The sequence below is a fragment of the Lynx canadensis genome, chromosome B2 (genome assembly GCF_007474595.2).
Source record: "Lynx canadensis isolate LIC74 chromosome B2, mLynCan4.pri.v2, whole genome shotgun sequence".
Taxonomy (NCBI): domain Eukaryota; kingdom Metazoa; phylum Chordata; class Mammalia; order Carnivora; family Felidae; genus Lynx; species Lynx canadensis.
Genome location: NC_044307.1, coordinates 141,185,901 through 141,212,016, shown reverse-complemented (window position 1 = coordinate 141,212,016; position 26,116 = coordinate 141,185,901). Strand labels below are relative to the sequence as shown.

Genomic DNA, 26,116 nt, shown 5'->3' with positions numbered 1-26,116 from the left:
GAAAATCGGACCAAAGAGATACACGTGGTATATCCAAAACATGACCCTGCTAAAAATTAAAAATACGTGTTGATAAGAACAATTTTTCTAATTTATGTTAAGTGGAGAAAAAGTGAAAAAACAACGATGTATAGTACAATTCAATATTGTAGAAACGTTTATTATGAACATTATATAATTTTAATATATAAATTATATCATACATCAAATCATATTCATAACTATTCATGATATGTGTTCCTAAATTATATAGTTATATATTAAATGATATAGTAAATATTAATATTTAATATCATTGCTTTTAGGATGTATGTCAGTATATATTTCTTAAAGATAATCAACAAAATGTTAAAATGATTATCTTCAGGCACCAGTGTAGGTATGGGTAAGTTGTAGGGAGGGTATTTTGACTTTCTCCTTTTTAATTTATATTTTGAAAATCTGAGGGACGTGCTTAGTGAGACCAGAACCAAAGCAATAAAAGGATAGAAAGGATAATAATTATTCTAAAACGGCCCAGGAAATAAAGGCACAGAGTGAAGACCCAAAGATGTGTAAGAGCATGCTGATTCCTGGGGAGGGGACGCATATTATGGATCAGTGGCGATGGGGAATGAGGACTAAACTGTGAAGAAATTAGAAAAGAATCCAAATGAGGGAAAGGAGGAAAAGGCAATAAAAGAAGACCAATTTCCACTGGAATCAAGGTGAAGATCTTTATTCCTATAATGGGTAAGGTTTCCGGTCCACAGTAGGTTATCAGTAGCCAAGTTTTGGGGGAGTCAAAAGTTATATGCAGATTTTGGACTATGTAGGGGTTGGTACCCCCAACTCCTGCATTGTTCAATGCTCAACTGTATTTTAACAACTGTTTTCTTTCTATGTGAGTTTAATTCTGAGAATGACCTATTTGTTTTTCTACTGGGATGTTTCTTTTGTTCCCTATTGATTTGTAGAAGGTCTTTGTGTATTAACCCCACCATCTATCGCACGTTTTACAAATCATCCATTTTACAGTTTGTCATTTTTCTTTGGATTTTAATTGTGGTGATGTTTTTGATCTAGGCAGAATATTAAAAAAAAAATTGTGCCGTCCAATTTATCAATCTTTACTTTGAAAAAAGAGACCCTGAGAAAAGCGAGTTCCTGCTCTGCTTCTGGGTGTAGTCGTGTCTCAAGATGACTCTTACGGCTGCTGCCGCCATGGTGGGATCATCACCCAGAAAGTTCCCTCTTGGCCCTTCTTGCCAACACAGCTGCCAAAGACAACCATTTTTCTGATTGTTTTCAATCTTGCGTCATGTTTCCTCTTCAGAGTTTTACATCAATGAGATCATACGGTAAGTAGTGTTTGTGTCTTTTTCTTTTATTCAACAGAGATTCATCATGGGATTGTGAGTCTGTTACCTGTTATTGCTGAGTATGTTCCATTGTGTGAATAAATCACAATATGTTTACTCATTCTGTTGATGGACATTTGGGTAGTTTCCAGCTATTATGAGAGAGTTACTATACATTCTTCTGTAAGTCTTTTTGTAGTGGAATATTTTCATTTCCTTTGGATAAATGCCTAGGAGTGGAATTGTTAGACCATTGGGTAGCGGAGTTAAACCATAGAAGAAACTTCCAGATTGGCTGCTCAACAGGTCATACCACTGAATACTCCTGCCAACAGTGTATGCGAGTTCCAGTTCTACATTCTCACTAATATTTAGGATGGACAATCTTTTTAATGTCAGCTAGTCTTGTGGCTGCGTAGTGCTTTCAGCTTACATTTTCTAATCACTAAATTGTTGAGCACTTTGTAATATGTCTAAGGTTTTTGTTGGCTTTTAATGAAGTCAGTTTTATTTCATTACTGAGCTATTGTTCTTCATATTTTCTATATACAAGCCTTTTGTCACAGAGATAATTTATAAATATTTTCCCTTACTCTTAATTGGATGAAGTCCAGCCTATCAATGTTTTTCTTTTACGGTCATCGCTTTTAGTGTCCTAAGTAATCTTTGCCTATCCCCAGGTGTGAAGACATTTTCCTGGTTTTATTTTTCTACAAGCTTTAGGCCCATACTTCATCTTGGATAAAATTTTGTGTGCCGTGTAAAGATCGAGGTTCAATTTTGTTTTTCTTTCATATGGATGTGCATTTCTTACAGCACCATTTGTTGAAAGGACTGTCTTTCCCCCATTGTGTTGCTTAGGTGTCTTTATCAAAAATTGTCTGAGTGTGGGTCTACTTCTGGATTCTCTATTCTGTTTGGTTGCTCTATATCTCTTTATGTCAATATCATATGGTTTTAATTACCGAATGTTTTATCATCAGCTATTGTAAGTCTTCCAACATTGTGTTTCTTTAAAAAAAAATGTTTTGGCTAGTCTAGGTTTTTTTCTAACATTCATAAATTTTTAAATTTTTTAATTTTTTATTATTTTTTTACATGTATTTATTTTTGAGAGACAGAGACAGAGCACAAGTTGAGGGAGGTGCAGAGAGAGAATGAGACAGAATCCAAAGCAGGTTCCAGGCTCTGAGCTGTCAGCACAGAGCCCGATGCGGGGCTCGAACTCACAAAACCATGACATCATGACCTGAGCCGAAGTCGGACACTTAACCAACTGAGCCACCGACGCATCCCTAATTTTTATTTTTTAAAGCCTGTCTGCACTGTGTTTGATGTGATGAGTTACTGATAAATTGGGGAGAATTGCCATCTTACCCATATTAAGGCACCCGGTTTATGAACATACTATGTTTGTCCATTTATTTAAGTCTTCAATTTTTCTGAGTAATGCTTGTAGTTTTAGTGGAGATGGCTCACAATCTTTTATTAAATTTATGTCCAAGTAGTTTATGTTTTTGGATTATGTTGTGAATAGGTTTAATTTTTTTCCCCAAATGTTTATACTAATGTATAGAAGTATAATCGATTCTGGCATATTGACTTTGTATCCCATGATAATGCTAAATCCCTATATTAGCTCTAGTAGTTTTGGTATTAATGCAAATGCACTTGCTTATAAAACTTTGCTTACTCATTTTTTGTTGCTAGTATATACAATAACTCATTATTTTATATTTAACTTGGTAAATTCACTTTTGTTCTAGTATTTGCTTTTCAGATTTCTTAGGTGTTTTTTTTCTTTAATGAAAACAAATCATCTGCAAACAGATACAATTTTTTTCAAATCTTTTTATTGTCTGTTAGCACTGGTTGAGACCATTCGTACATCATTAAGCAGAATTGGTGGCAGAAGACACGTTTGCTTTTTTCATTATCTCAGGAAGAAAGTTTTCAGACTTTCACAATGAACTATAATGTGAGGGGTGAGTTATGTGGACAATATACTTCTCAGGTTGAGGAAGTTCCATCCTCCTATTTCCCCGCTTGCTAGGAGTATTTATGATACGTGGGTATTGGATTCTGTCAAATGTTTTTTCTTCATGTATTGAGATGATCATGTAGTTCTTTATTTGTCAATTAGTATTGTGGATTATGTTGACTGAGTCCAAGGTTAAAATGACCTTGCCTTCCTGAGATAAACTGTACTTCATCATGGTGTAGTATCCTTTTTCTGTGCTGTTATATTCAGCTTGTTAATATTTTCATGAGGATTTGTGTTCACGAGAATATGTTCATGAGAACATGAGAAACGAGAACATGAGAAAAATTGGACTGTAGTGATTTTATCTCGTAATCCTCTTCTAATTTTGTAATTTCTTTATCAAGTTTTCGCATCCAGTTTGTGAGGGCCTCATAAACAATCAAGTCATCTGCAGACAGATGCGATTTTATTTCTTCCTATCAAATGTTTTTGGGTCTTTTAGCACTGGTTAGAATCTTCGGTACATTATTGGACAAGATTAGTGAGAGAAGACATTCTTGTCTGTTTGTCTCGTGAAGAAATATTTTTAGTCTTCCACAATTAAATATGATGTTAGCTGCAAGTTTTCGGAAAATGTTCTTTTCAGGTTGAGGAAGTTCCCTTCTATTCATTTCTCATAAAGTGAGATGAGAAGTATCTCCTCCTTTTCTTTTTTTTTTTTTTTTTTTTAATTTATTTTTGGGACAGAGAGAGACAGAGCATGAACGGGGGAGGGGCCGAGAGAGAGAGACACACACAGAATCGGAAACAGGCTCCAGGCTCTGAGCCATCAGCCCAGAGCCCGACGCGGGGCTCGAACCCACGGACCGCGAGATCGTGACCTGGCTGAAGTCGGACGCTTAACCGACTGCGCCACCCAGGCGCCCCTTTTTCTTAAAGACTTTGTGTAAGATTGGCATTATTTCTTTCTTAATATTTGAATTCACTAGTAAAACCAACGGGGCCTGGAGTTTCCTTTGTTGAACGATTGTGGAAGATTTTGTTTAAAAAATCAAAATCCTTAAATAAATAGAATATATTTAGATTTTATGGTGTATTGAGGAATTTGTTCACTTCATCTGTGTTGTCAATCTTATTGTTATAAAGGTTTTTACAATATTTCCTTAGTAGCTTTTTCATGCTTATAGGATATGGAGAGATACCCCTTTCCCAATCCTAATTTAATAATTTGTGTTTTCTTTTTTTCATCAGTCTTGCTAGTTTTATCCACCTATCAGTCTTTTCAAAGAACCAAGCTCTGACCTAATTTTCTAAAATTCTGGCTTCTATTTCACAATCTTTGCTCTTATTTTGTTTGATCATTCTTGTTAGAGATTTACCAATTTTATTAGTTACTTAAAAGAACCAATTTCTGGATTTGTTAATTTCTCTATTTGTTTTCTATTACATTGACTTCCATTCTTATTTTTATTGTTTTTTTTTTCTTTTAACTACTTTGGGCTTGATTTTTCTTCTAACTTATTAGAAAGTGACTTTCATCTTTCTTCTTTTTAAATACAAAGTCTTAAATTTCTTTCTAGACATAGCTTTAGCTATATCCCACAAACACTGATATGTTGTGTTTTTATTGTACTTCACTTCAAATATTTTCTAATTTCTCATAATTTTTTGACTTATGGATTATTCAGAGGTCTGTTCCCTAACTTAAGTAATTTGGGCTGATGTAGATATTTTATCATTTATTTCTAAAATTCAACTTCACTTTAGTCAGAGACCTTATTCTGTGATATCTCAATCTTTAAAATGTATCACTCTTATCTTATGATCCAACTGTATGTTCGCTGTGCACTCAAAAAGAGTGTGCAATTGTTGAATCCATGTTTTTTTCTGTATGAATTAGGTCAAGATGATTTGCAGTATTATGTAGATTCTTCTGTATCTTTACTGAACTTTTCCTAGCTGTTCTATCAATTACTGAGTAAAATGGTGTTAAAAATCTCTATTAGTTGTGTATACACCTATTTTTTTCCTCTAGTTCTTTCAAGTTTTCTTTTAATGAATCTTAAAACTCCATTATTAGGGTCATTCACATTTATGATTTTTATTCCTTACAATTGATCCTTATGTTATTAATAAGTATGTTTTTTTATAAATCCCTGGCAATTTTCCTTGTCTTGATGTTCATTATATCTGATATTAATATACTAACCCCAGATTTCTTATACTTCCTCTGGTAACTACATCTTTTCCATTCAAAAATTTTCAACTTGTGTGTCTCTGTATTAAAAGATCATTTCTTGGGCATCTGGGTGGCTCAGTCAGTTAAGCGGCCAGCTTCAGCTCAGGTCATGATTTTGGGGTTTGTGAGTTTGAATCCCGCATTGGGCTTTTGTGTAGAGCCTCCTTCGGATCTTCTGATTCCCTCTCTCTCTGCCCCTCCCCCACTTGTGCGTGCGCACTCTCTCTCTCTCTCTCTCAAAAATAAACATTTAAAAAAGAGCATTTCTTATAAACAACATATAGTTGGAAATAGCTTTTTAAAAAATAATCCAGTCCAACAATCTTTTCCTTTCATTTGGAGTATTTGGTCCATTAACATGTAAAGTGATTATTGACATAGACTTAAGTCTAGTGTTTGCTATTTTTTCTGTTAATTTTTTTGTTCCACTTACCTTTCTGAGTCTTCTGGTACATTATTAAACAATTCATTATTCCATCATTATTTCTCTGTTGGAGTTTTAGCTATACTTCATTTTTTAGTGGTTGTTCCAAGAATTACAATATGCATCCGTGGTTTGACACTGTCTTTTTAGAGTAACCATTTTATCCTTTTCAGAAGTTTAGTGTTGCAATAGCATAGTTCTATTTAAAATTCAGACTTTGTGAGATGCCTGGGCCAGTTAAGTGCCCACCTTTGGCTCAGGTCATGATCTGATAGTTCATGGGTTTGAGCCCAGTGTCGGGCTCTGTGCTGACAGGTCAGAGCCTGGAACCTGCTTTGGATTCTGTGTCTTCCTCTCTCTCTGATCCTCCCCTACTCTTGCTCTATTTCTCTCAAAAATGAATAAAATTAAATGAATAAAATAAAATGAGTAGATGAATTCATTCATTTATATTGATTCATTAAATAAATGAATAGATGAATTCATTCATTCATTTAAAATAAATGAATAGAATAAATGAATAAAATGAAATTAAAAATTAAATTCAGACTTTGTGCTCTGGTTGTCATATCTAGTGCCTTTACACATTTAAAATCCTTAGTCAGTATAATTTTTGCTTTAAAGGTTTATGCGATTTTAGGGGTGCCTGAGTGGCTCAGTCAGTTGAGCGTCCAACTTCAGCTCAGGTCATGATTTCATAGTCTGTGAGTTCGAGCCCCGTGTCAGGCTCTGTGCTGACAGCTCAGAGCCTGGAGCCTGCTTTGGATTCTGTGTCTTCTCTCTCTGACCCACCCCTGCTTGCACTCTGTCTGTCTCTCTCTCTCTCTCTCTCTCAAAAATAAATAAACATTAAAAAATAAAAAAAAGGATTTATATGATTTTATAGATGTTAAAGGAAAATGTTCTGCTTCATTTTATTTATTTATTTATTTATCTATCTATTTATTTATTTATTTCTTACTTACTTATAGAGTTTATTTGTTTTGCGAGAGAGAGCACAGGTGGGGAGAGGGGCAACAAGAGAGGGGGAATTCCATGCAGGCTCCATGGAGTCAGTGCAGAGAACTGACATGGGGCTTGAACTCATGAAACCGTGAGATCATGACTTCAGCTGAAATCAAGAGTCAGATGTTCAACCCACTGAGCCACCCAGGCGCCCCTAAATGTTTTCTGTATACACTCTCACATTTATCATTTTCAGGGCTCTTCATTTCTTTCTGTAGATCTGAATTTCCATCTGGTATCACTTTTCCTCCAGCCTGAGGAACTTCTTTTAGAGTTTTCTTAGTAAAGATTTTTTTTTTGGTGACAAACTTTCTCAGTTTTTATTATCTAAAAATGTCTTTTATCTTTATTTTTGGAGGATATTTTCTCTGGATATAAAATTCTTGGATGACATTTGGTTTTTGTTCAGTACTTTAGCGATGTCATTCCATTTTTTATGGATTCTATTGTTTCTGAAGAGACATTACCAGTTATTTATACTTCTATTACCTTATATATAATATATGATTATTATCTGGATACTTTTAGGATTTTCCCTTTATCTTCAGGGTTTAGCAATTTTATTATGATCTGCCTAGGTGTGGTTTTCTTTGTGCTTTCCCTATTGGCAATTTGCTGGTTTCTTGGAACCATAGGTTGATCTTTTTTTCACCTAATATGGAAAATTCTCTGCTATAATTTCTTGAAATTTCTGTTATGCCTCATATTCTCTTTTCTCTTACTATTCTCTTACAGGTTATTGAAGTGCTGTTCATTTTATTTTCATTTTTTTCCCTTTATGTCCTTAAGATTGGATAAATTTTATTGATCTGTTTTCAGGTTCACAAACTCTTTCTTCTGCTCCTGTCAACCAGTGAATATTTCTTCACAGATATTGTACATTTCAGCTATTAAATTTCTATTTGATTCCTTTTTATAGTACTTCTCTGATAATTTCTCCATCCTTTTATTCATTATGGCCATATTTTCCTTTAAGACCTTAAACATATTTAGTATTGCTGTTGTAAAATTTTATTTGCTGTCTATTTGCTATTTTTATTTGCAAACATCTGGGCCATATGAGGACCTGTTACTATTAACTAATTTTTCTTTTGCCTGGGGGCCATGTTTCTTTGCATTCCTGAAAATTTTGGAGTATATGCTGGACACTGTGGATGATCTGTTGTAGGAAGTATGGGTATGGTGTCTTGTTATAAAACATGTTGACATTTAAATCCTGTCAAATCACATTGATCCTGTCAGGATTGTTTTTACTTTTGTAAAGACTGGTCTCTTTCAGTTTTGGACCAAATTCTCAGGTGTGCCTCTTACTCTAGCATGTGGTTATTGTGAACCGAATGCCCGCTTTCCTCAGTGTAGACTCTTGATTACTACTAGGATGGGGCTCCAGTGCCTCCTAAAAGCCCAAAGCCACAAGCATCACTGATTAGCCCTTATCCCGGTAGCAGGCCATCTCTGCCTGGGCCTGCAGAATCTCACCCTTCCACACCATCTGCCCAATCCCAGCCTTGCTGTCTAGTGAGTCCCTATGCCGTTCTGGCCCTCCCACCCCATACAGCTCTCTTCTTGTGTACTCTGCTCTTAAAATTCCCCCTGTTTCTGCAGCCTGGGACTCCAGTATCTGCCTCCACTCAGCAAGACTGCTACTCTGCTGGGCTTCACCTTCCTGATCTGTGGCAGAAAATACCAGCAGGCAGGAAATCAGGACATTCACGGAGCAACTGTCGGGCGTCCCTCCTCTGCGTCCCTTCTCGCAAGGATTACCTCCTGTGCTGCCTGTTTGTCAATGCCTGAAAACAGCACACTCATATATTTTGTCCAGTTTTATAATTGTTGGGAAAGCAAGTTTTGTTCCAGTGACACTGTCATGGCCAGAAGGAGAAATTGATGTGTATGATTTTTCAATAACTTTGACTATTATACTTGACACCCAAATAGCTCTCGTCTTTTATTAACGTTACCATCTTTGTGAGAGCCAATTCCTTCATATTGTTTTTCAATGTCCATATAGCCTTTCTCTTTCTTTTTTCTGATGCATAGATAATCTCTATCTTACATAGTTCGCAAGTCATTGTTTTATAAAACTGGATCTCTATCGATATATAGTTATTTGTAGATGTGTATATTTATTTATGGGCATATACAATTTAATAATAAGTGTATAGGTACATACTTACCTATTCCGTATCTATATTCATATACTTTTTGGTATTTTTCCTTTATTATTTAGTGACATATCTCTGTAAGTCAATTTGTATCCAGCTAAATCATTCTTTCTAATAATATGAATGTATCAAAAGTTATTCAACCAATACGTTTTTTTTTTCAATCAATACATTTTTGAAAGAAATGGTTAGGGGAACTGATCTACTCCTTTAACAGGCAAATTTCATGATAGTTTATGTGTATTTTTCAGAGTTTGTTGTACAGGTTTCTGTCATTTCCCTGGTTTTATAACAGATGAAATTTCATTCTCTTTGTTCCTTTATTCTCTCCTGTGAATTTTTGGGAGGGGAGTTATACAGCTATGTACTCTCTAGGCCTTGTGTCTCAGAAGTCCTAACACAATGTTTTTAATAAATTCTTGCTCAACACATGAATTAGCAATTAATAAGCAAGTAAATACAATGAAATTTTAGTGGTTAAGAGGGACTGTAATCACATTTGCACTTTCTTACTGCTGTTTTTCGACTGTCTGGTTATAAAGTGGTAATATTCATTGTGCTACTTTAAGTGTGCAATTAGCAAAAGAATATAAAAAACAAAAACCATTTGTAATATTATTACCCAGCGATATTCGATCATTTCCAATTTTTTTATTCTATGCCTATGTGGATATATGTATAGATCCTTTCTATGTATAGCATAGTTTGAGAATGTAATTAAGTATTCTTTAAAAGTATTATTATTTTTTAAGTTTATGTATTTATTTTGAGAGAGAGAGTGCACAAGTGGGGAAGGGGCAGAGAGGGAGGGCGAGAGAGAGAATCCCAGGCAGGTTCTGCACGGTCAGCGCAGAGCCCGATGTGGGGTTCGAACTCATGAACTGCGAGATCATGACCTGAGCCAAAGTTGGAAGCTTAACCGACTGAGCCACCCAGCGCCCTAAAAGGATTCTTCTTAATGACTGTATAAATTTCGATTTTATGATGTAGCTTGGCTTAACCAATTCCTTGTTCTCAAATACTTGGGGTTTTCTTTCCCCCCACTATTTTATATTTATTTATTTATTTATTTATTTATTTATTTTAACGTTTATTTATTTTTGAGACAGAGAGAGACAGAGCATGAATGGGGGAGGGTCAGAGAGAGGGAGACACAGAATCCAAAACAGGCTCCAGGCTCTGAGCTGTCAGCACAGAGCCCGACATGGGGCTCGAACTCATGGACCGCGAGATCGTGACCTGAGCCGAAGTCGGCTGCCCAACCGACTGAGCCACACAGGTGCCCCTCCCCCCACTATTTTAAACAACAGTGCAAGGGACATCCTTGTACACAAACTTCTGTCTGCATGGCCCAATCCTTATCCACTGTCACTGAATTCAGTAAAATGGTGTTGAATTTAGGAACTTAGGACATCTCATTTGGATTTAAGTCTTGTCTGTGTCCCAGATCTGAGGTGATCTTAGATTGTAATTTTCATTTCAGTTAGAGCAAGTTGGAAAAGAAGCATTTATAGAATGTTTTTTTTTTTTTTTTTTTTTTTAAATCTCCATTCCTTTGGAAGCCTATGGGCTCCCTGAAAAGGAATTTGACTGTTCCTGGCCAGCCCAGCATTTAATCCCAACCTGTCACCAGTTTCTATGAAGTGAGGTTTCTATTACTTCCTGGATTGCTCTAGTCTATCAGAGGTCACCATCTCCAATTTAGCCTAGATGTGGATGGGAAAATACCCTGTACAGCCCTAGCATCCAAAGAACATTGGTGCCAAATTCAATTACTGGAAAAGGAGACCTTTTTTTTTCAAAGGGCTCTGAATCCATTTAAAAAGCTTCTCAGATTCCTACCACTCGTGCTTACGGTGACTGCATCTCCCACACAGTCCTTCTGACAGCTTTTTTGTAATTTCACATTGTCAACTGCTTTTGTGGTTGGGGTTTCATTTATTGAAAAAAAAAATCTCAGCTTCAAGTAGAGACAGTTATGTCTTTACCATATGTCTGAGTGTGCCTGAGTGGAGTGAATATTATAGATACGTGATTACCCAAGATGATCTCATTTCACGTAGCTTTCCTCTTTTCAGATTTCCAAGCATGTTGATTTTCCAAATATAAGTATTAATTCTGGATTGCTGGGGCCACTGTTGCTGTGAACTGCCTTGTGGTCCTCTGAAGGAATGAAGGCATTCTTAAAGTCTTTTTTCATTTTATTTCTAAATTCTCTTTTGTAGAAATTCCCCACATTTCCTTTTGTTCAATTTGGAGAGCTTTTTCTTTTCTGTGATTAAGGAATAAATGAATTCATTTTCCGTTGAGGAAACGGCACAATGTATTTTTTTTTTCTGTACCTGCGAAATTTGTTTTCACAATTGCATTTCGGTAAACCACCTAACAGTCATGAAAGATTAGCAGTGTTTTCTCTCTCTGCCACACAGTCTTATAATTTGTCTGGAACACGAATGAATCAAGAAATGCAGCTTTGCAGACTGTTTTGAGTATTACAGAATATTGCTTTAACTATTGGGTCAGTCTAGGGTACATGAGTCTGCCATTTAAATCGTTAAGAACTATTTCCAGAGAAGATACACTTTATGCTGCTGATGCAGCTTCCCTTTCATTCTTTTTAAGTTCAAATTTCATAATTAGAACGTGATGAACAATAGGATTCTCACAGAAGAAAGACATTTTCTTGGCTTCCTTTCTACTATTGCCTTTGAACGTGGGATAAATGGAATATTCTGCCGGCTCGCTAAATCTTCTGCTCCCTCTCACACTGTTATATTTCTGACCATTTCAGCGAGACAAACATAAGTCCTCGGATGGTGTTGCCCCCAGACGAAACTTCCAAAGTTCATACGCAACTGTCCTAACTGGTAGCAGCCACGAGGAATTCTTTCGGAAGATAATGCGTCAATATATTGGGATGTTAGTCTCTAAGAACAGGTGCCATTTTGTCCCTCCAAATATATTTTCTGTCTCATTCTGTTTCTTTTTTGGAAAAATTTTTACAAGCATCACTCATGCTAAACCCAAATTTTTCTTGTAGTTCTTGTAAACTGAATCTTCCATTTTGACCTGTGTAAATTCTGCCTATGATGACAAAATTTGCCGAATGGACACGTCTCATTTGAGCCATGGAATGTCAGGTGAAACCAGAACCCACATTTGGAGTTCAGAGTAGCTCCCGCTTTACTGTGGCAATGCTGTATTATCAGGGGAAGCCAAGTGATTTCCACAGATGCGAACCAGTTGAACACTCATATACAGGTTTGTGTGTGTGTGTGTGAACATTTAAGTTTTTATTTCTCTGCCGGGTTGGATTGTAAGCACATTTTAGATTTTTAAAAATTTGTTTAAATGTTTATTTTTTTGAGAGAGAGAGAGAGCAAGGGGGAGGGAGGGCGGAGACACACACACACACACACACACACGCACACAGAATCTGAAGCAAGCTCCAGGCTCTGAGCTGTCAGCACAGAGCCTGACTCAAGGCTCAAACTCACCAACCCCGAGATCATGACCTGAGCTGAAGTCGGACACTCAACCGAGCCACCCAGATGCCCCAGCACCTTTTAGTTTTTCCAGAAATTGCCAATTGACTTTCCAGAGTAGCTGTGCCATTTGCATTCCCAGTATTGATTTTTGAGCGATCAGTTCCTCTGCATCCTCGCCAGCATCTAGTGTTGTCATCATTTTATTTTAGCTTTTCCGATAGGTGCGTAATGAAAGCACATCACAGTTCTACTTTGCTTTGTCTTAATGCCCCGTGATGTTGAACACCTTTTCTTGCGCTTTTTCACCATTCATATATCGTCTCAGGTGAAATGTCACTTCATGTGATTTGCCCCTTTTCTAATTGGGTTGTTTGTTTTGCTATTTGGTTTTAAGAGTTTTTATACACTGTAGAGGTGAGTCCTTGGTCACATATGTGGTTTGCAAAAATATTCTTCTGGTTTGTGGCTTGTCTTTTCGTCTTCCTAAATGGGCCTTCCTAAAAACAATAGTTTCTAATTTTGATGAACCGCAACTTAGCGATTTTTTTTTTCTTCTTTGGGTTGCGCACTATGGTATTATGTCTAAGAACTCTTAAACAGTCCTAGGTCCCAAATATTGTATCTCATGTTTTCTTCTGAAAGTTCTATGGTTTTACATTTAAGTTTATAATCAGTTTTGGGGAGTCTGGGTGGCTCGGTTAAGCGTCTGACTCTTGATTTCGCCTCAGGTCACGATCTCACGGCTTCGTGAGTTCGAGCCCTGCACGGGACTCTGTGCTGACGGAGCAGAGCCTGCCTGGAATTCTCTTTCCCTCTCTCTTGCCCCTTTCCCGCTCGTGTTCTCTCTCTCTCTCTGTCTCTCAAGATAAATGAATACACTTAAAAAAATTAAACAAACTTACAACCAATTTTCAGTTAATTTTCACAAAAGATTTGTGGTTCATTAGTAGCCGAAGGGTATCCGATGGCTCCAGCATCACTTGTTGAAAAGATGGTCTTTCTTCCATTCAGCTGGTCTTACACCTTTGTCAAAAATCAGTTGGCTGTTTCTGAGATTTCTTTTCTCTTCTGTTGATCTATGTGTTTCTATCTCAGCCAGTTCAACATAATCATGATTGTGGTCTATAGACGATGCATATCCTAACCAACACTCGTTATTTTCTATTGTTTTGATAGTGGCCATTCTAATGGGTGGGAAGTAATGGTTTTCTAATATTTTAGTTTGACTTTTTGCTTCCCTACTGATGGCAAACATTTACCCACACTATTCCCTTCTTTTATTATTTTTTCATCTATTTTTATCAAAATTATTTTATTCTATATGAAATAAGTTAAAAGCCTTGATCTCTTTATTTCCAGGAACACTGGCATTATAGGGACTATATTTTTCTTAAAAATTTTGCAAATCGTTGAGTTGAAACCTGCTTCTTTATATGATACTATTTCTTTTCATTTCTAATAGTGTTTATTTGTGACATCCATTTTTTTCTTCCTAATTAGTGTTACCCATGGATGGTTAATTTTAATAGTCTTTTCAAATAATTTTTTTACTGACCCTTCAGATAAATTATTAGTTTCTACTTTGTTGTTATTGATTTTTTATTTCCTTCTTTCAAGTTTCTTTTGGGTTTACTCAGTGGTTAGTTTTCTAACTTCTTAATTTGAATGTCTAGTTCATTGCATTTCTACAGTATTTTCTTTACTAATATTAGACTAATACTTCCCTTCAAGTACAGCTTTAGCTGCAGCCTACAACTTTTGATTTGAAGTTATGATATGAGTTTTATTATCTTTGTTGTTGTTCTGCTTCAGATATTTATAAACTTTGCATTATGATTTTTTTCAGAAACGCACACATAATTTAATAGTAACTTTAAAATTCTAATAGTAACTTTAAAATTCTAAATACATAGTGTTTGGTTTCTAATTTTAATAGGTGGTAGTCTACACGAAACTAAGATTTGTAAATACAAGAAATGTATAAATATATGTGTATGCTCCTATTGTGTTTTGGGGAGTGAATACAAAGAAAAAAAGTCTGGAAGATTATATACCAAAGTGTTATTAGCAGTTATCCCTAACTGCTGGAATTTAAAAAGGCTCTTTTTATGTATTTGCATGTTTCTGTTTCTTCTGATTTTGAAATGTAAATATGTATTATTTTTTACTAGAGAAACATGGTTGTTTACATTTATGGGAGATAAAAAAGAGACCTGGTGAATATAAACAACCTTTATATAAGAACTCATTTTTAATCCTCTCTAGATTTTAGAGTTCTGAATTTTCTCATTGAGATACCAAAGAAAAAACAAAACAGAATTTAAAAATCCCATTAGTTTCTTTGACATGGGTTTTAAGGCAAATTTATGGTTAGTTATTATAAATTTTCTGTTTATATTAGAAAAGAACTTAAGTTCAATAATCGTTGGCATCCAGAGAACTCTCTTTCTTTTGAGTTGATTTTTTTCCTTTTTTTTTTTTTTTTTTTTTTGCATTTAACTTTCATCCCATCTACTATTTCAACATGTTTGTAATTGAGGGATGGTGGTTGAATCTACAATGTCATATTAGGAAATCTGGAGGTCTATGTTTTATTTGTTTGCTTGTTTGAGTGTTAACATATCTGAATCTGTGCTGGATTATTATATCCTAGAAGACAAAAGTCGGGTTTTGTTATTTATCTCTGTATATGGAGGCACAGAACCTAGCATATTATAGAAGCTTTAAAAATGTTTCGCTACTGGGTGGGTTTTGGAATACAAAGATACATATCACAGGTACTATACGTCCAGTTATAAGATAAATGAGTACTGGGGATGCAATATATAGCACTCGACTGTAGTTAACACGGCTGTACTGTATGTTTTTAAGCTGCCTAGAGGGTAGAGCCTAAAAGCTTTCATCACAAAGAAAACAGCATATTTTTGGTAGTTATATGAGGTGATGGACGTTAAGTAAACACTTAGCGTGGTAATTATTTTGCAACATATGTAAATTGAGTCATTATGCTGTACATCTTAAACTTATATGTGTTCCGTGTCAATTGTGGTTCAATAATACTGAAAAAAAATAGAAAAGTGATATTTATAGAAATGCTGTCTTTAATTAGCTTCTTCCTGAACTGAAAGTAAATGCTTGGACCCTCTCACATCCTTAGCATATTGCTGGACCTGTGGCATTGCTTCAATGTATACTTGTTGGATGAACGAATGAATGGCCATTTGATTGTAATTTTGTTCAATGGTGTCATTAATACAGGTGAATTTGCCCCCTCCCCTTTATTTGAAGGGAGATCACAGGTAAAGAAAACTCTGGAAAATCAATACTTTGCTTTCTAATTGGCACTATGATCTGTAAATCAGACTCATATCAGTTGCTCTTATCTTTTTCTATTCTAATCCCTCCTGTAACACTTTCCTTCACCCCTCCCAAATCAATAAGTAGGAAGAATTCTTTCAACCTGGACTCAGATGGACCAGGGCCAACAGACAGGGTTTGAGATTCTTTTTTCAATGTTATACTTTGGAAATAAATATAAATCATTCATGTATCTTTTTCTCTCTTCCCTCCAAATCCCCCTAGCACTGAACATCTCGAGACCGCACCGGCAACCTAGCAGGGGGGTCAGGTGGCCGGGCTCAGTCTTGGCATTCTCGATTCTCCATCTCGTTGGTATTCTCAGATTAACTTCAATTTCCAATTTCATAGGCCCCCGAACTTCTTGTTTTCCAAGCTTTGCTTTAGGCCCGCTTCTGCGAAAAAAAATTTTTTTTTATGAATCAATAGACGACCCTCGAATTTTCCCTGTGTTAATAATTCCTTACTCTTTGAATTTGGCAGTGTGCTGACAAAGACAATTTTTGTCTTTTAGCGGCATTAGCCTGAGGCAGATTGATACTTGGTACTTATGCCCTGTGTTACACTCCAGTTGACTGACACAGGGGTAGGGTGAAGAAATATTGTGCTTTGTCTCATTGGTCCTTGCATTTTGGTGAATATAGTCTTTTTTTTTTTTGGAGGGAGGTTCTGACTTTCAAATATGTTTTTTATCCACATTTTGTGAATGTTCACTCTAATGATTTCCCCTAATATGTTTATATTGCCCCATTATACAGATCTATGGACACGTCCACACTGATGATAGACCCTAATGTCTTAAGACTACACCCAGGAGAATAATAATGTTTTGGTATTTCGGTGAGTAAATTTCCCTGGAAGGGGTATTAGAGAGATCTGGCTGACATTAAACTCTGCGGTGGGTTAGACGTGTATTTTTATACACTTGTAACATATGTTCATTGGAGTTCCTTTTTCTTCAACAAATATAAACAGGTTTTTTTTTCCTAATAAATAATTCATCCTTATTTTAGAAATTCAGGAAGTACAGAAAATATGAAGGAGGAAAAACAGGTCTTTTTTTAATTGTAACACTTGGAGGTTAACATTCACATTTTTGGTCTATATTCTTCCAGGGTTTTTTTTTTTCTTCTTAGCATTCACTTCCTCAAACACAATATATATATTCCCCTATGTAAATATATATTCTTACGCTTTTTATGTTTACAAAAAATGTGATCACCATATGCTTAGGTTTTAACCTGCTTTTCCCACTGAGGTCTTTCATCCAAACCTGAATCAACGTGTTCCTCTACAAGCAATGATTTTACCATTTGACTCCTCTAATATCAAAACAGTTTCCCTTCTAAGGCTTTGCGGTGTTTATTATACACCATTTTGTAAGAGTTCTTTACCGAGGCAATCCAAGCCACAGTTTGTAAACCTTTGAGGGAAAACCTCCAAAAGCAGTCATGGAAATGTGAAGGTGAGCTAGGAAGAAAGCGACAGTGCAAAACTCAAGAAAGGAGGAAGACACTGTATGCAGCAGGGGAAGTGGGGGACCAGGTTTTGAGAATCATAGCATTTCACTTCTTTGGTTCTTCAAAAAAGAGAACAAGTTAGCTGCTGAACTCTATGTTCCCTCATGACGCAGTGATGTTCCTCATTGTCACAGACATTCTGCCATTACTGCAGGTGCCACTGCCCACCTGGGCAATGGCTTGAATCAAACATTTTAATGTTTTTATTTATTTTTGAGAGAGAGAGAGAGAGAGAGAGAGGGAGAGAGAGAGAGAGAACTAGTGGGAGAGGGGCAGAGAGAGAGGGAGACACAGAATCTGAAGCAGGCTCCAGGCTCTGAGCTGTCAGCACAGAGCCTGATGTGGGGCTCAGACTCTTGAACCATAAGATCATGACCTGAGCCGAAGCCGGATGCTTAACCGACTGAGCCACCCAGGTGCCCTGATAACTTGTGAAATATTAAAAAAAATAACTGATAATAGAAAACAAAAAAAGATCACATGGTGTAATACATGTACATAACTAATGTACATAATTACATATGTAATTCATATGTATGTATGAATATTCATATTCATATATATGTATGTAGTACATATATATTCATATATATATTCATATATATATTCATATATATATGTACCTGATTATATACATATTATATATACATTATATATACACATATACAAACATAATATGCATTGATATTACAGGCTAGAACACATACATATCTGTTATGTGAGTCAATAAAAATAAACTGAACTGACCTATTACAAAAATTCAGAGTGGGTTATCAAGCACACCCAACTCTATGCTATATCCAAAGAGACACCTAAAATGCAATTAAGAAAAGTTAAATAGAAAGATAAAGTTATGCCAGGAAAATGTAAACAGAAATAGAATTAAAGGTCAGAATATTAACATCAGACAAGGTAGAATTCAGGCCAAAGAACATTAATAATGACAGAAACGAAACTTTATAATGCTTAAGGCTATACTTCACACAAGATGTGATAATTAAGAATATTTATGCAGGAAATGACAGTGGGAAATTTCATGAAGCAGAAACCACAGTAGGCATAAAAAGTCACTAATAACCGGAGACTGACTCACCGCTCCCAGAACAATATATATCGAATCGTCTCCTCCCCATGAAAAGCAACGATAGAGAAGATGTAAACAACACTATAAGTTAGCTCTTCAGGATATGTTTCAAATGCACAAACCTCCCTCCACTTTCTGTTTTAAAAAAATGTTTATGTATTTATTTTGAGAGAGGGAGAGAGAGAGAGAGAGCGCGCGCGCGAGAGAGCACAAGTGGTGGGGCGGGGCTGGGGGGCAGGGAAGAGGGGCAGAAAGAGAGAATTCCAAGCAGACTCCTTGCTGACAACGCAAAACCCAGCAAGGGGCTCGATCCCACAAACGGTGCGATCCGACCTGAGCTGAAATCAAGAGTCGGATGCTTAACTGACTGAGCCACCCGGACGCCCCCTCCCTCCACTTTCTAAGTGTTCACGGATCCTTCGCAAAAATTGATGACATGTGAATTACACCACAAGGAAAATCTCAATAAATTCTAACAAAGTAGAAACGGCAGAACAAAATTATCTGACAATGCAATGCAATGCATCTGCCGTTCAATACAGGGTAAGTCCCTTTCACTTGGAAATAAAAATAACAGCGTTAAATAATTCGTGGGTCAAATGGCGAATGCAAACCCAAAACGCAGAATTTAACAGGGATGAATACATATATCAGAATGTTGGGATATAACTGAGTCATTACTAAGGAAAAAAAAAGTCATGGCACAAAATACTTAGATCAATAAAACATTAAACAACAGAAATTAACTAGGTGACTCAAAAAGTTGGAGAAAAGAAGCAAAAGGGAGGTAATTCACAAAGACACAAGCACACAGGTAGGAGTTAGATTACAGAAAACAGACTGTGCCCTTCATTGCTTCAGTATTTGTGATCAGTAAAGATCGGGAACGCATGGCAGAGAAAACAAAGGCTGTGGTTGCCTCCGCACCACAGGAGGGACTGGGGCCGAGTAAAAGTGAGTGAGAAAGTCCTCTACGCGCTAATCTGCACCACGTTTGTTAACTGCCAAAGGCAAGGTGCGAGATGGTGTCATACGAAAGAGGAAAACATAAAAGTACATTTTCCTCTACTCGTTTTTACATAAAGAAATCTTGGAGGGACTACGGAGGAACCAACACAGACGATTTCTTGTTGGGGTGACCCTTAAGGCACAGGGGGTATGAGGACAGGGGGTTTGGCAGGAGGCTTCTCACTCAACAACGTTTTTTGTTTGTTCGTTTGTTTGTTTTTTTAAAGGAGGCTTCAGGCCTGGCACAGAGCCCAACGCGGGCTTGAACTCACCACCCTGAGATCAAGACCTGAGCTGAGACCAAGAGTCAGACGCTCAACCAGCTGAGCCACCCAGTCACCCCTCAACAACGTTTTTAAGCAATGAAATTCGGGGACCTTTTTAATAGAGTAAAAACAACAGCAGCAAATGTGCACAAGACCCAGGCAGATAGGAGAAATATTTTTTCTAAGTCTCCAGGCTGAGAAATAAAGAAGAACTGGTTAGGAGGCTGAGCGACGTCCCAGGCGTCAACCTGCTCTCTGACACAGGAGGAGCGGGGTCAGTCACCAGGCAAGGCTCCACGCGGGGTCGGCTGCGCAGGGAGGCCTTGCGCTCCTGGCGCGGACAACCGTCCCCCGGCACCTGCTTCTGCACCTGCAGACGCTTCTCGTTCAGAGCGAGCGAGGTTGGCGGGCTTCTGCTGCTCAACGCCTTTTCTTCTTCCTTCTGGGCCTGATAGAAAAGCAGGGTCCCACCAGGGCTCAAGAGACCGGGCCAGGAGCTGGCTTAACTTCTCCTTAGCGGAGACGGCTTGAAGGAGGTGCCCGTGCAACACGTCGATGAATATATCGTGTATTCAGCTAAGTTCACCCGCAGGCATGGGCACATGCCTAAGGAAGACATTTTAATCACAGACTGGCAGTTTTTCTTTTTTTAGACATTAGAATCTGTTTTCCTCACACAGTAGGAACACAAAATATCAAGGAACTCATGAAGTTCCTGAATTTTATTTTTACACTCATAATTTTGAGAAGAGTCTTAACAGATTTAATCCAAATTTAGTGTAAAAAAAAAAAAAAAAAAAAAAAAAAGGCTGCTCTGGGACCGCAACTATAAATGCCACGTTTCAATCCAGAGCAAATTTTTTACAGCTGAGCTGGCAGATCTTTAAAGAGGTCTTGTCAAAACAGAAACCATCACGAACCAAAAAAAAAAAAAAAAAAACAAACAAAAAAAAACACTTACCTGCCTGTCTGCTGAAGCCCCTGGGTGCAGAAATGAAAAAAACTGGCAACATTGCACAATTAGAAGATACAGCTTCTGTGGCCAGATGTTTCTCTATGTGTTCTTTCTTTCCTTCCTTCTCTCCAGGAAGAAAGTAGTAAGACCACAAAAGGAGTTGGTCATTTTATTAGCATAAAATACCGAATTGACGCTTGGTTCCGGGCGGTGATTTCTATTAGTAAGGACCACCCACATTTATCGATCTTGCCTACAAGATCCGGCTCGGCCCTGGAGTATCTGAATATGAAACATTGCCCAGGAACCTGCTTTGGAGAGGGTGGAGGGGAGTCGCAGAGTATCTGGGGGGCAGGGAGGGCAGGTGGGGTTGGGGGGATAATGTTGAAAAGAGAGGTTAGAAGGGAAAAGGGAATGCCAGGCTGTCTACCTCCAGTAAACGCACCTGCGATGGGAAAGCAAAGAACTGGCTTAGACTTTATTCTGGACCCACCTGTTGGGTGGGCAGCTCACTGAGCAGCTCGCTGTGCGGAAACAGACTTTACCTGTACAGACTAAAGGCAGAGTTGACCTCGAACCGCGTTCCTGCACCAGTCACTTCTGCAAGTCTCTGCACCGTAACAGCTGTTCCTTGAGAGAGAAAGAACGCATGGGCTGTCAGTCAGAGGGGTGTGCTTTTCAGGTGTGCAGAGCCAAGTAAAACGACTCCCTAAGTTTTTAGAAATCTGGGGGCGGGGGCTGCATCTGGCCCTAAAATCCCTCTGAAATCCTTTGTAGAATAAAGCATAAATCCGTAAACTTAAACTTCTTCGTGGCGTCTCCCAGTTTTGCTTGAAGGACCTCCCCCAGACAAACGAAAGGAAAGCTGAGTGGGAACAGAAACGTATTTTAGCTACAGGGTGGTGGACAGTGAAAGGGGTGGGGGGCAGAGGTCCCAGATTCCCACCCTCCTCTGCCACTTTCAACTAGGCCTCTCACTCTCTCTCTCTCTCCAACACAGCTGAAACAGCACAGCTCTGTTCTCCTGCTTTCACTGGAATTCCCCCCCTTCTCATTCCCTGGGCTCGGCCTCCCCTTCCCCACCCCCTCGGGCTCTTCGGCCTGGCGTCTTTGTCCTCAAGTCTAGAATTATCTGCAAAGGTGCCACAGAAACGCTCGGGTGCCTGGGGCCTGCCGAACACCTACCCACACATAAAACCGACCCAGACGTCTCTTCCTGTCTCTTGCTAGATGCCTGCTGCTGAGTATCCGATTCCCTCTGTGTGATCCGCCACCTCCCCAGCATTCCTGGGAAAACCTCGTCTGTGTAAGGAGAGTCGGCCTTCCCATCTCGTGCTTTTTGTCCTGCTGATATATCCTCTCTCAACTTAGCTCTGTTTGCTTCCCTGCATCCCTGGAGTCTCTGGGGGGACACGGATGATCAAAACTCCAACCTTCCTCCTGCACTTAAAGAGAAAAAAAAAACATAGTAGCTACAAACAAGCCAGGGAGACCTGGGAATTAAAAACAAATCGACTGACAAGCGGCAGGTCTTTTGGGGTAGCGAAAAAAAGTGGGGAAAAAAATGGTGCGGTCTCTTAATTCAACAAGCCCAGGTGAGGTTATTTTGAAAGTCACGGACTGCTCTGGCTGTAACCGCGGTGTAGACCTAACGCAATTATCATTCCCTTCTTGTTGGGTTTTTCTTATTGAAGTTTCTGGATCTCTACTCTGGTGGTAAAACAGCAGCTACAAATAACATTGTTCCCTCCTTAGTGAAGGGGTGAAGCGTTCATTACGAGACGATTGTTCTTTCCAAATAAGCTTTGTCACCTTCATCCTCCAGGAGCACATATTAGCAGCGGAGCTGAGATGGGGAGACTTCTGGGGGGAAAATTCTAAAATCTGTCCTCTTGGGAATTTACGCCAATGACAGGGCCACAGTGCCAGCCAGCTCTGTCCCCTTCCGTGGTCTCTGTACCTCTCACTTTTTAATTCCCCCTTTGTCTTATTTTTATAGATTTCGTTTTATCTTAAAATTTATTTATTTATTTTGAGAGGCAGATGGAGACAGAGAGTGGGAGGGGCAGGGTCAGAGGAGGAGAGAGAACCCCCAAGCAGGGCTCGGTCGCACGAACCGTGTGAGATCGTGTCCTCTGCCGGAATCAAGAGTCAGAGGCTTAACCAGCTGAGCCACCCAGGGACCCCTTTCGTTCCCCTTTGAACACAGGCTATGCAAAGAGTTTATGTCCTATAGAAATTCATATATAAGATATAACGGTATCTTGACCCCACCTCTCAAACCCACTCTCTGTGGTGCTACCACAAAGATTTTTAAATCCCGAATCTGGGTCCTCTCCTCCCCCTGTCTATAACCTTCAGAGGTTCCTCATCATTGAAGCAAACGTGGCAGGCAGGCTTCATCTTGCATTTGGACGCATTGGAATTGACATGCCGGCATGCCACGCTGAGAAGATTCTGGGGCCGCATCTGCGCTCCCGGGGAATGCCGTGATCGGTTACCCACACCTTCCGTGGGCTCGGGCGGGAGGAGTGGGGGTGCATGGTGTATATGTCATGCTCAGTGGACATAGTCAAGCCTTTGCCATGACACATATGCCCCTCCTTTACTGTTCAGCAGTGCAGAATTTCTTTTAGTTTCCTCAGGAGACGCACGTGTTTGTCTCCAAGCTTTCGCATGTACTGGCCCTCTGCGAGGATCATCCCGTTTCCAACATCTTTCCTGGGTTTAGTTGTATTTGAATTTCAAGATTGGGCTAAGATTCGTCTTCCTAGAGAAATCCTTTTCCCGCTCTCTTTGACTGTAGACTTGGTCTTATGCCTAGTGCTACGCTATCATTACACTTAACCCACTGTACTATAATTATCCATATAGGTATCTGCTTCCTCCATGAGCCTGTAAAGTCTCTGAGGGCAGTATATTTAATTTTCTCATTAATTACCTAGCAGAGTGCTTGAGCTCTTAGCTGCCACACAATCATTGTTTGTTGAAGAAAATGAATGAATGTATGAATGAATAAACGAATGAATGCATGCATGAATGAATGGAATATTTCTTTTTTTTTTTTTAATTTTTTTTTTCAACGTTTTTTATTTATTTTTGGGACAGAGAGAGACAGAGCATGAACGGGGGAGGGGCAGAGAGAGAGGGAGACACAGAATCGGAAACAGGCTCCAGGCTCCGAGCCATCCGCCCAGAGCCCGACGGGGGGCTCGAACTCACGGACCGCGAGATCGTGACCTGGCTGAAGTCGGACGCTTAACCGACGGCGCCACCCAGGCGCCCCTGGAATATTTCTTATACGTGTGAAAAATAAAATAGAACTTACTGGTGTTTGCATTTTATAATACTGATAGAAGCAAATGCAAAAATTTCTAAAAAAAATAACAAGATACTGTTGCATCATGTAATTTTTTTTCATTTGTTATCATGCTGTCATTCAGTACACTGATTTAGGGTGAAATTCAAGGTTGTTTTCTTGCAATACTCCTAGACTACGTCGATGAAAACCAGCTTTCTATTACCTGTTTTGCTGTTTCTCAAAAATTTCCATGTATGTCTTAGCTCTCGCTGCTCTAACAAAATACTATAGACTGAGTAGCTTAAACAATGGACAGACTGTTCACAGTTCAGGCACTGAGAAGTTCAAGGTGCTGGCAGATTCAGCTCCTGATGAGAGTGCTTTCCCTGGCTGGAATACGGCAAGAGAGACATCTTTCTCCTGTCTCTTCTAATAAGGGCACAGTCTCATCATGAGGACTCTACCCTCATGACCTAATTGCCTACCAAAGACCTCATCTCTAAACACCATCACATTGCATGTTAGGACTTCAACATATGAATTTGGGGACATAACCCAGTCAAAAGAAATATATAAAGTTTGTTTGTTTACTACATGCCATTGCTTATGTGGTAAGTGGAATAAAATCTGAATTCCCTGAATTCTTTACCATATTTATTTATTCATCAAATATTTACTGATCATCTATTATGTTTGATGTGCTGGGAATATAGTGGGAAAGCATCAAACACAATACACAACCTGATGCAGCTTACAGCCTAACTTACCCTAACCAAATTTTCTCTAATTTGGGTGGGTTGACTAACTTCTGTTACCGGTTATCTTGGACCCATCATATTGAAAGAGTCCAAGCAAGAGTATATACTGCAAGTAAACACCCTTCCTCCCAAGAGCTGAAGTAACCAGAGGGTATTTGTAGTTTGGTGCATCTTAATGACAGATGGCTAAAGTGGGTGTTTGAAAATTCTGGACTATTCTGGACTAAACCACACCCCCATTAAGGCTCATTGATCTTACCCCAAGTCATTCTTTTTTTTTTTTCCATTTTACTTAAAAGATTTTTAAAAACCCACTTGTTTTAAGTTTTTTTTTTTTATTTTCAGAGAAAGAGAGAGGGGGGAAAGGGTGGGGCAGAGAGAGAGAGAGAGAGAGAGAGAGAGAGAGATCCCAAGCAGGCTCTATATTGTCAGCACAGAGCCTGATGTAGGGCTTGAACTCATGAACCCATGAGATCATGACCTGAGCTGAAGTCAAGAGGCTTAACTGGTTGAGCCACCCAGGTGCCCATCAGAAAAACTTCTTTGGGGTTAGAACACCTGACATGAGATCTGCCCTCTTGATAAGTACAATAGTGTTGTCTAGGAGTACAATATTATACAGCAAATCTCTAGAACTTATTCATCTTGCTTAACTGAAACTTAATGCCCCTTATCAGTAACCCCCCATTTTCCTCTCCCCACAGCCACTGGCAACCACCATGTCACTCTCTGGTTCTATGAATTTGACTATTTTAGATACCTCATGTAAGTGCAATCATGCAGTGTTTATCTTTCAGTGGCCGGCTTATTTCAGTAAGAATAATGCCTTCCAGGTTCATCCATGTAATTACATCTTGCAGAATTTCCATCTTTTCTAAGGTTGAATAGTATTCCAAGGTGTATTTATACCATATTTTATAACTAACTAAGTACATAAATAAATGGATACTTAAGTTTTTCCCCCACTTTGGCTGTTGTGAATAATTCTGCAATGAACACGGAAATACAAGCATCTCTTTGATATCCTGATTTCAAGTCTTTTGGGTAAATATCCAGATGTGGGATTGCTAGATCATATGGTAGTTCTATTTTTAATTTTTTGAGGAACCTCATACTGTTTTCCATAGTAGCTGCACCAGTTTGCATTCCCACCAACAGTGCAAGAGTTCTAATTTGTCCACATCCTCACCAACACTTGTTGTGCCTTTTTTTTAAATAGTAG

The 26,116-nt window shown here is 38.4% G+C and overlaps 1 long non-coding RNA gene across 1 annotated transcript; it reads left to right on the top strand.

Moving 5' to 3' along the window:
* Positions 1-1,131: 1,131 nt before the first annotated feature.
* On the top strand, positions 1,132-19,876 carry LOC115514557. Its single transcript, XR_003969030.1, has 3 exons — positions 1,132-1,340; positions 16,761-16,842; positions 19,842-19,876. It is a non-coding gene; the product is annotated as an uncharacterized LOC115514557 (long non-coding RNA).
* The last annotated feature ends 6,240 nt before the right edge of the window (positions 19,877-26,116 follow it).